The sequence below is a fragment of the Artemia sp. Qi Xiang Cuo genome, chromosome 21 (assembly GCF_049724085.1).
Source record: "Artemia sp. Qi Xiang Cuo chromosome 21, ASM4972408v1, whole genome shotgun sequence".
NCBI lineage: Eukaryota > Metazoa > Arthropoda > Branchiopoda > Anostraca > Artemiidae > Artemia > Artemia sp. Qi Xiang Cuo.
In genome coordinates this window covers 47,864,635-47,877,077 of record NC_142814.1, presented here as the reverse complement: position 1 = coordinate 47,877,077, position 12,443 = coordinate 47,864,635, and positions in this window count along the sequence as shown.

The window sequence follows — 12,443 nt, the reverse complement described above, 5'->3', positions numbered from 1 at the left end:
CAAAATTAACAGAAAAAACTGTTTGGTCCGGGGGCCCCTCAGAAATAGGACCTTGGTATATACTGTTGTGCTCCTTACTTTCAGTTGCCAAAATTTGTTTTGTTTTTTATTTAATTTCTTATCATTTTTCAAATGATGCCGGTAAACCTGGCTCACCTTCCATGGAAAATCCTCTCGTTTCATGGGAAGCTCCTTCGTGGAAAGTTCATCCCACGTAAAATACAACCCCACCCCCTTAAAATTATATCCGGGCAATTCCATCCTCGCCGACAATTTCCCCCTTCCATAAAATTTCTTGCGGACGATTCTACCAGAAAAATTCTCCTAAGCATGCATTCATTTGAAAAAAGACCTGAATTTCTAATCGTTTTTCAATCACTCCAGAAATCCCCCTTTCGTGGAATTTTTTTTCCAGTAACCCAAACCCGCTGAAAACTGCCCGTGAACAATTCCCCGGGAACATCTCCACATGCAAAATTGAGTTGGCAAAGAGAAAGTAAGACAAATAAAAAGAATTTCTTCTGGCAGCAAAACTTATGTGACGATGGACGGTTCTCCAAAATGGTACTTTCAAGTCCCCTGTTTTTTTTTTGTTTTTTTTTTTAATAAGCTATTTCATATCTGGCTTATCAAACGTAGAAAGTGGCAATTTGTTCTTAAACAGGGTTTGCAGCAGAGCATCCGCAGATCAGCTTGTTTTGATCGATTGGAAATAAAAAAAAAACATCGTATCTCTGGTCTTCTTATTCCATATTTCACTAATCCATTTCACAGTATCACAGAGGGAATGCACGGCGTCTGACGTCGAGTGACCTTCCTAAACCCGAACCGGGTTTCACTTAGCATCCCCGTTTTCGTAAGGTAACCGTAAACTTTTCATTAACAATTTTTCAATACAATTTTTCTTTCAACTGAAAGCAAGGAACAACGTTAAAACTTAAAACGAAAAGAAATCTTTCCGTATATGAATGAGCTGCCCCCCTCCACAACACCTCGCTCTTCACTTTAAAGTTTTTATCACTTCAGAAAAGCTTCTTATTCTCTTTAAAGGGCCCTTGTGTGTCAGGAGTCGTTATTAAAAAATCGAGACAAGCAGACAAACTTCAGCGTAAAATGCAAAGTATTGCGGAGGTGGGCAATCCATTCATATATGGAATGATTTCTATTTCTTTTGAGTTTTAGTTGTGAGTATATACCAAGGTTCTACTTCTGAGAGGCCCCCGTACCAAACAGTTTTTTTCTGTTAATTTTTGCAGTTCATTACACTCTTTGCCAGAGAATACTGCAATTTCAAAAGTTCAGCATAACTTCAAAAGTTCAGTGTCTTTTTTTAGTGTTAAACCAGAAAACCGATGTCTCCTTTCACCCGCCAGTTATTTTTGTATATATTCAGATTTCAAATTTGATTCTCCATCAGTTTTGAATAGTTTATATTCGAGATAGCATTACAGGCATTTTTTATTGTTGTGTCATTAAGTTAAAGAAATAAGTTCTGTACTTACGTTATAACTAATGGTGATCATGTACTGAGTAGCCTGTTGTTTTTATGATATGAAAAAACCTGTAGGTATCTTCGTTTTTTACATTTACGTTTTGATTTTTTATCGAGATATGTTGGTCGGTTCGATGTTTTTTGAAAAAATTTATTAGCTTTTGATAGGTAATTTTTGATTAGAATAAAATGTTGATTTTTTCATGTATTTATTTTTAAAAAAGCTTCCTTTTTTATCAATAACAATTACCCTTTTTTTTTAGGGGTTTTTTTTAAAATAATTACAGCCCAGTAAGAAAAAAAAAAATAAAATTGTCTTTTAAATATTTTAATGAAGAAACTATTTAATTACACTGTGTTTTTAACTAATTTAAAATTGTATTAATTTTTAAAAAAGCTTCCTTTTTTATCAAGATCAGTGGCTTTTTTTTTTTATGAAAGTTTCTTAAAAAAATTACAGGCACGGATGCATTTAAGGTGTGATTTTTTATAAATATAATCGACCGTTTTATGGAATTTTTTTTAAAAAGTGGTTGTCTTTCGATCAGTAATTTGGGATTAGAATAAAATGATTCTATTGGTATCAATAGTCCGTTTTTAGAGTTTCAGTTACTATTGAGCCTTACCTGCATGAAATCATGAATTAGAATATTTAATTAGCTGTTTGGGTTTTCAGACATAGTTTTTAGATGTTCATGAGTGTTAGGAGTTTGTTACTTACTTAGAATTTTGACATAATCCATCAGGTGAATTCAAGAAAGAATTTGCTACTTACAATTTTTTCATAATTTATTTAATGAAATTTCTGTATTGTGTATCCAAGAGGTGACTTCAAGAAAGAATTTGTTACTTACTTACTTACACTTTTTTCAGAGTTTCTTAAATGAAGTTTCTGTATTGTGTATCCAAGAGGTGACTTCAGGAAAGAGTTTGTTACTTGCTTACAATAGAACTATTCTAAAGAATAAAGACGGGTTAAGCTTACTAAAGGAACATTGAACATTTTTTTCTGATTTTGTGTGTTTTCGCAAGAAAATAGCTGGTCTTTAGCAAACTTAGCCATAGCTAGTTGAAACTCTTAATAAATATCTGAATTTTTAGCCTAATTGCGTAGGTACTACAGGACCATTGAAATATCTTACTTTTTAGAATAAGTTATTACCTAATAAAGGAACAATTGTTGTTTATCTATGATTATCAATAGGACGTTTTTTATATATTCTGTGAATTTTTATAATTAAATTCCTTATATAATTACTTATAATGTATTAAGAGAGGAGTTTATTTTATGAAAGCAGAGATATTATAGGATATGCATTAATATATTAATATTTAGACTAAGTGCTTATGAAATACAGAAAAATTGTACTTTTTTTCTGAGTTTTAGTGTTTCATATATATAATAACTAGTATAGAGATAAATGCTACAAAGCTATTTTAATCTTTTAAACAAAATATTAATTGTCATAGTCAGTTAGTATATACTCAAGTATAATAGACCAATCTTAATTTTTCTAATCCTTTCTTATCTACTACTTTTCCTATGTTATGCTACATCGTTTTATAAATATTACATATGTGTTATTGTATGTTACTAGATAGCATTCCATGCCTGAAATCATGAATTAGAATGTTTAATTAGATTTTATGTTTTTCAGACACCATAGCTAGTTGAAAATCTACATAAATATTTTCATTTTTATCCTAATTGCGTAGGTACTAAAGGAACATTGAACTTTTTTTCTGATTTTGTGTGTTTTCGCAAGAAAATAACTGGTCTTTAACAAAATTACCCATAGCTAGTTGAAACTCTGCATATATATCTTAATTTTTAGCCTAAGTGCGTATGTTGTAAAGTAACATTTAAATATCTTCATTTTTAGCCTAATTGCGTAGCTACTAAAGGAACATTTTTGTTGTATCTATTGGTATCAATATTCCGTTTTTAGAGTTTCAGTTACTATTGAGCCTTACATGCCTGAAATCATGAATTAGAATATTTAATTAGCTGTTTGGGTTTTCAGACATAGTGTTTAGATATTAATGAGTGTTAGGTTCCTGGAGGATTTTATGATTCCTCCTTCCAATGAATTCAGATGGCTTTAGGACTCACCTCCCTAGCGATAACTCCATTCAACCTTGAGACAAGATATAAAAGTTTAATGAAGTATTTTTCGACTTAACAACTAAATTAATAACTAGCCTAATTGCGTAGCTAGTAAAGGAACATTGAAATATCTTGATTTTTAGACTACTTGCATAGCTACTAAAGGAACATTTTTGATCTATCTATTGGTATAAATATTCCGTTTTTTTAGAGTATTGGTTACTATTTAGCCTTACGTGCCTGAAATCATGAATTAGAATATTTAATTAGCTGTTTGTGTTTTCAGACACCATAGCTAGTTGAAACTCTACATAAATACCTTCATTGTTAACCTAAGTGCGTAGGTAATAAATGACCATTGAACTTTTTTTTCTGATTGTTTGTTTTTTAGCAAGAAAATAACTTGTATTTTACAAACTTACCCAAGGCTACTTGAAACTGTTCATAAATATATTAATTTTTTTAATACTAGCGCAGATAGTAAAGGAAAATTGACTTATCTTCAATTTTAGCATAATTGCGTATCTACTACAGGAACGGTGTTGTTGTATGTATTGGTATCAGTATTCCGTTTTTGGAGTTTCAGTTAATATTGAGCCTTACATGCCTGAAATCATGAATTAGAATATTAAATTAGTTGTTTGGGTTTTCAGACATAGTTTTTAGATGTTCATGTGTGTTAAGAGTTTGTTACTTACTTAGAATTTTGTCATAATCCAGCAGGTTAATTCAAGAAAGAATTTGCTACTTACAATTTTTTTATATTTTCTTTAATGAAATTTCTGTATTGTGTATCCGATAGGTGACTTCGAGAAAGAATTTTTTAATAAGTTACATACTGTTTTTTCATATTTTCTTAAATGAATTGTCTTTTTTGTGTATTCAAGAGGCTACTTCATGAAATATTTTTTTAAGTGATTAAAATATAAATATTATAAAGAATAAAGACGGGTTAATATTAACTATATTTTTTTCATAAAATTATTAAAATATTTTTTTTTTTTTTAGAAAAAAAAAACACAAGACAAAATTTTTAAATAAAAAAAATGAATTATTTTTAAATATTAAAAATCCAAAAACGCTGGGCCCAGGATAGAGAAAAGTTTTTTACCATGTCTAATGGATTTATCACGATCAGGTATGTTCTTAGGTATCCACTGTGCGAAGAGCCTAACCTAGTATTCGGGACGGTGATAACCCCCGTCAAATTTAGGACACTTAAACTCTTCTAGATTGAAAAGTGGAATCCTAGGGTCACACTTTTGAATTAAAAATTTATCTTTAGGTACATTGCCCTTTACGTAAAGCGCTTCAACCCTGAAAAAGCTGCAAATTTCACCGACATCCTCCTGAACATTTTTCAGTTCCCGACCAGCATTATTAAGTGGTGTAATCACTCTATCATAGAATCCAAGTCTGTTTATATAGCTTAATGTAGTACTCCAAAAACTTTTATCAGACTCAAATATGTTATATTTCACTATCCAATGATAACAGTCAAGTTCTTCGAGTTCAATAGAAAATAATAAAAATGAACATTCAAATATAACACCGCAAGATGATTTTTTCAAACTGATAAATTATATGTTATACTGTCCTATCATCTTGGAAGTTATTAATATACTTGATAAGTAGAAAAATACTTCACAAAAGTATTATATCTTCTATCAAGGTTGAATTTACTTATGGCGAGGGGGATGATTCCTAAAACTATCTGACTTCAGTGTTGGGAGGAGTCATAAAACCCCCGGAAGTCATTGCGGTGAGGAGGCATTGAACTCTCGGTAACTGATAAATTCTGTGTCATACAGTCCTATCATCTTGTTTTATCATTTATTCTAATCCCAAATTACTGATCGAAAGCTAAGCACTTTTTAAAAAACATTCCCTAAAAAGGCCACTGATCTTGATAAAAAATCACACCGTAAATGCAGACTGGCGTGTATTTATTTTAAAAAACATACATAAAAAAAAAAGCCACTGATCTTGATAAAAAAAAAGGAAGCTTTTGTAACAATTAATACATTTTTAAAATAGTTAACCACACATTTTAATTAAAGAATTTCTTCCTTAACTTAATGACAAGACAATTTTTTTTTTTTTTGCAGACTGGCCTGGAAGTATTTTCAAAAACACCCCTAAAAAAAAGGGTCATTGATCTTGATAAAAAAGGAAGCTTTTTTAACAATCAATACATTAAAAAATCAACATTTTATTCTGATCCCTAATTACCTATCGAAATTTGATCACTTTTTTCAAAAAAAATCTAACACAAAAAGTTATATCGATAAAAAATCAAACCGTAAATGTAAACAACGTAGATACCTAGAGGTTTTTTTCAGCTCCTTAAAACAACTGACTTCTAAGTACATAAGTACACATATTTCCAATGCAAGTACAGAACTTCTTCCCTAACTTAATGGCACTACAATAAAAAATGCCTGTAATGCTATCTCGAATATAAACTATTCAAAACTGATGGAGAATCAAATTTGAAATCTGAATATGTACAAAAATAATTGGCGGGTAAAAAGAGTCATCGGTTTTCTGGTTTAACGCTAAAAAAAGACACTGAACTTTTGAAGTTACGCTGAACTTTTGAAATTACATTATTCTCTGGCAAAGAGTGTAATGACCTGCAAAATTAACAGAAAAAACTGTTTGGTACGGGGGCCTCTCAGAAGTAGTACCTTGGTATATACTCACAACTAAAACTCAAAAGAAATAGAAATCATTCCATATATGAATGGATTGCCCACCTCCGCAATACTTTGCATTTTACGCTGAAGTTTGTCTGCTTGTCTCGATTTTTTAATAACGACTCCTGACACACAAGGGCCCTTTAAATAGAATAAGAAGCTTGTCTGAAGTGATAAAAACTTTAAAGTGAAGAGCGAGGTGTTGTGGAGGGGGGCAGCTCATTCATATACGGAAAGATTTCTTTTCGTTTTAAGTTTTAACGTTGTTCCTTGCTTTCAGTTGAAAGAAAAATTGTATTGAAAAATTGTTAATGAAAAGTTTACGGTTACCTTACGAAAACGGGGATGCTAAGTGAAACCCGGTTCGGTTTTAGGAAGGTCACTCGACGTCCGACGCCGTGCATTCCCTCTGTGATACTGTGAATAAATGCTTTGAACGTGGTGAAATTCCTTTGACTGTTTTTATTGATTTTAGAAAAGCCTTTGATACAGTGGATTTTAAAATTTTACTCAAACGTCTTCAATCGCTTGGAGTTCATGGTAACTATCTGAAATGGTTTGATAGTTTTTTGAGTGGTAGATCTCTTCAAGTTGTATTAAATGGTATTTTTTCCTCTCCTTATCAAGTAAAGTGTGGTGTACCCCCGGGGGACTGTCTAAGGACTACTCCTGTGCCTTTTGTATGTTGATTCAATGCGTTTCTACTTACCTTAGAGCTTTGTCACTACTTTTGCCGACGATGCTGCTCCAACTATGTTTAGTCGATCCATTGATGATTTTTTGTTGAAAGTAAATAGGGTTTTAAAGTCCTTTTTTGTATTTACAAGTTTGAGCCTTTTGTCTGTAAATGTTGCAGCCAAGTGTTGGTAAGCAGCCAAGTGTTGATGGAGAGATATTTTTAATGGTAGGGCTTTGAAATAGGTGCATGAAGTGCGTTATTTGGGTTTCCAGCTTGATTGTAATTTGTCTTGGAGGGCCCATAGTGATCTTGTTGTAGCTGAAGTTACTAGAGGTCTGGGAATTTTGCACCGATTAAAGCATATTTGCCATTATCAGTTCTCCTGTTACTGTACCATACTATTTTTACGCCCTATATTTCTTATGGCTGTGTACTTTGATCAAGTAATTTTTATGCAAATTTTAAAAGAGTGCAGATAAATAATACTGTACGTCTTCTTGGTAATTATGTAGAAAATGTGAATGATACCTCGTCGTGTTTTAAGAAATAACGTGTGCTTAATATTGGTCAGATTCGCGATTATCAAGCTGCTGTTTTTGCTTATCGATGTTGGAATGATCTATGTCCTACAGCTTTTACTGATTTTTTTTCGTGTAAATCGTTTGCTCCACAGGTATGCGATTAGAGAGGCAGATAATTTTGTTGTTGAGTACCGAGACACCACACGTGCAGGTTTTGAAATTAGGTATTTAGCTCCACCTATTAGGAATGGTATTCCAAGTTGCATTTGGGAGGCTGATCACATTGGGTTATTTAAAGCAAAATTTAAGAAACATTTATTGGAAGAGGGCAGTTAATTTCGGTATTATTTGTTATTTGCGTTTTTTTTCATAGTTGAGAATTAGAGGATTGCGGCCGTCTATCATCAGGCTTTCGAGCCTTCCCCGGGCGGTTGTGTGTATGTATATTTTATTTTGTTATTATTAGTAAATAAAATTAATTTGTTCAATTTGTTCAATTTGTTTATTTTTTATTTAATCGTATTTAAAAACCATGCAAAATCGTAACTCAGTTATAATCGCGAACATTTCGTGCATTACGGACTAAGATAGAAAGCAATCAAACAATGAAACTGTGAGGTTGTTTTTTAAGCACAATATAGCGAAATTAGGTTCCAAACCTAACTTATTTCAAACCTTAAAGAGGAGTCCTTAATGTGATATTTTTTTTCTGAATTGGCGATGCTAGGTATAATTAAATATCGGATTTACTGCTAGTCTTTTATCGAGGTTTCTAGATGACTTTTGAACGTTCTTTTGAAAGAGTCAACAGAGAAACTTTCAGGGATAACTTCAGTAGGAATGGGTAATTGCATCCGGTACGAACACAACTGCTGCCATCTATAATCGATTCTAACTGTACCTAACCGCATAGACAATGTTATTGATCTACAAAGAAGACAAGATCAGACTAGATTTCTGGGAAATTGATTTGCATAATCGACGGGGAATTCTAATGTATCATAAGGGGATTAAGAAACAATATGGCTTCACTGGTCTTTAGTCTGAGATAAATTGATATTCTTTCGAAACCTTAATAGTGTAAATAGGAACACCTTAGATATATTTTCAGAAAATCAAACGAGATACAAGACAGATTGAATATATTTTACGGGGGAAACGGTTTCCTGGGAATTTCAATTGTGACAGCACAGGGATGCCGAAACAAAGGAACACGCAGAAATTACTTTTAGGGGATTATTTGGGTGAAAAGAAATTAATAAACGTTTCAGGGATTTTTTTGGTGAAACAGTTTGAGACATTTTAGAAGATGATTTGGGGTGAAACTTTGTGGTCTTTATAATACACAAGTTCCACTTGAACAGTGTTGTAAGATCCTCTACCCAAACCCCCAAGGACCCCCCCCCCCAACCTTTTTGCCCCACCCCCAATTTTTTACACTTTTTTTCGTGCTTGAGACACAGAAGGCGCCCCTAAAGGGCCCCCCGAACTTTTTTGCCCCCCCCCCCTTTATTTACACCTTTTTTTGCTTGCTTGAGACACAGAAGGCCCCCCAAACGTTTTTAGCGTAAAGAGCGAGGCGTTGAGGAGGGGACAGCCCCATTTCATATTCGGAATAATTTCTGTTCGTTTTAAGTTTTAATGTTGCTCTTTACTTTCAGTAAATTTAATTTCATGCAACAAGCCGATCAGGTTTGACATTCTTCTTACTGGTGCAACAAATTGACATAGAAAAAACTGATACAATAAGAGGTAAAAACGGTGGGTCTACTTGGCCTCCCATCCAAATACATAGATTCAGACCTACAAACCGAGAAAGACAGGCACTTCAGATATACAAACCATCAAAGACAAATACAGGGACTTGCAAACACAAACCCAGACATAGAGACAAAGAGAATGTCAAATACATACAAAAACATAGATTCAGAAACAAAAACCGAGTAAGACATGCACTTCATGTATAAAAACCATCAAAGTCAAAGACTGGCACTTGCAAACACGAACCCTTACAAACAGACAAAGAAAATATCAAACACATACAAATACATAGATTCAGACATACAAACTCAGAAAGACAGGCAGTTTGACAAGCAAACACCCACCCAAGCACACAAGCAAAAGGAGTGAGAGACACATAAAAATACATAGATTCAGACATACAAACCGAGAAAGACAGGCACGGGGATAAGCAAACACCAACCCAGACAAACAGACAAAGAGAGTGAGAAACACATACATATACGTAGAGTCAGATACACAAACCGAGAAAGACTTGAACTGGAATAAGCAAACATCCGCCTAGACACACAAGCAAAAAGAGTGAGAGACACATACAAACACAAAGATTCACGCATACAAACAGAGAAAGACAGACACTGGGATAAACAAACACCCACCCAGACACACACACTGGCAAAGAGAGTGTGAAACACATACAAATACATAGATTCAGACACACAAACCGAGAAAGATATGCACTGGAATAAGCAAACACCCAGCCAGACACACAAGCAAAAAGAGTGTCAAACACATACAAATACATAGATTCAGACTAACAAACCGAGAAAGACAGTCAGTGGGATAAACAAACACCTGCCCAAACACACAAGCAAAAAGAGTGAGAGACACATACAAATACATAGATTCACACATACAAACCAAGAAAGACAGACATACAAACCAACAAAGACAAACACTGGGACCTGCAAACACAAACCCAGACAAACACAAAAAGGGACTGAGAAACAATTACAAATGCATAGATTATCATACAAAAACAGAGAAAGACAGGATCATCAGATACACAAACCATCAAGGAAAAACACTGGTACTCGCAATCACGAATCCAGACATACAGACAAGGAAAGTGTGAAATACATACAAATACATAGATTCAGACATACAAACTGAAAAAGACAGGCAATGAGACAAGCAAACACCCGTCCAAACACACAAGCAAAAGGAGTGAGAGACACATACAAATACATAGATTCAGAAATACAAACAGAGAAAGACAGGCACGGGGATAAGCAAGCACAAACCCAGACAAAGAGAGGGAGAGACACATACAAATACGTAGATTCAGACACAAACCGAGAAAGACATGCACTGGAATAAGCAAACACCCGCCAGACACACAAGAAAAAAGAGTGAGAGACACATACAAATACACAGATTCACACATACAAACGGAGAAAGACAGACACTTCAGACATACAAACCAACAAAGTAAAACACTGGGACTTGCAATCACCAACCCAGACAAACGGACAAAGAGAGTGTGAAACATATACAAATAAATAGATTCAGACACACTAACCGAGAAAGACATGCACTGGAATAAGCAAACACCCGCCCAGACACAAAAGCAAAAAGAGTGAGAGACATATACAAACACATAGATTCACACATACAAACCGAGAAAGACAGACACTTCAGACATACAAACCAACAAAGACAAACACTGGGACTTGCAAACACCAACACAGACAAACAGACAAAGATAATGTCCAACCAATACAAATACATAGATTCAGACATAAAAACCAAGAAGGACAGGCAGTGGGACAAGCAAACAGCCGCCCAAACACGCAAGCAAAAGGAGAGAGAAACACATACAAATACATAGATTGAGACATACAAACAGAAAAAGACAGGCATTGGGACAAGCAAACACCAACCCAGACAGACAAGACAAAGAGAGTGAGAAACACATACAAATACAAAGATTCAGATATACAAACCGATAAAGACAGACACTGGGATAAGAAAACATCCACCCAGACACACACACAGGCAAAGAAAGTGAGAAACACATTCAAATACATAGATTGACACATACAAACCGAGAAAGACGGACACTTCAGACATACAAACCAACTAAGACAAACACTGGGACTTGGAATCACCAACCCACACAAACAGACAAAGAGAGTGTGAAAAACATACAAATATAGAGATTCAGACATACCAACTAAGAAATACAGGCAGAGGGACAAGTAAACAACCACCCAAACACACTAGCAAAAAGAATAAGAGACACATAAAAATGCGTAGATTCAGACATACATACCAAGAAAGACAGGATCTGGGATAAGCTACCACCTGCGCAGACACACACTGGCAAAGAGAGAGGGAAACATATACAAATACGTAGATTCAGACACAAAAACCATGAAAGACATGCACTGGAATAAGCAAACACCTGCCCAGACACACAGTCAAAGAAAGTGAGGGACACATACAAACAAATAGATTCAGACATACAAACAGAGAAAGACGGGCACTTTTGACATACAAGCCAACAAAGACAAACACTGGGACCTGCAAACACCCACCCAAACACACAAGCAAAAAGAGTATGAAACACATACAAATACATAGATTCAGAAATACAAACAAAGAAAGACAGGCAGTGGGACAAGCAAACATCTGCCCAGACACACATTCAAAGAGAGTGAGAGACAAATACAAACAAATAGATTCAGATATACAAATAGAGAAAGACATCCACTTTAGACATACAAGCCAACAAAGACAAACACTGGGACTTGCAAACACCAACCCAAACACACAAGATAAAACAGTGTGAAACACATACAAATACATAGACTCAGACATGCAAACCCAGAAAGACAGGAACTGGGATAACCAAACACCTGCCCAGACATACAAAGACAAAGAGAGAGAGACACACATACAAATCAATAGTTCTAAAGATATAAACTGTGAAAGACATGCACTGCAATGGACAAACACCTGCCAATAAAAACACGGTAAAAAGAATGGCAGACACATACAAATACATATATTCAGACATACAAACAGAGAAGGAAAGGTACCTTAGACATACAAACCAACAAAGACAAACAGTGGGATATGCAAACACCCGCCCAGACACACAAGCAAAAAGTGTGAGAGTCACATACAAACAAATAGATTC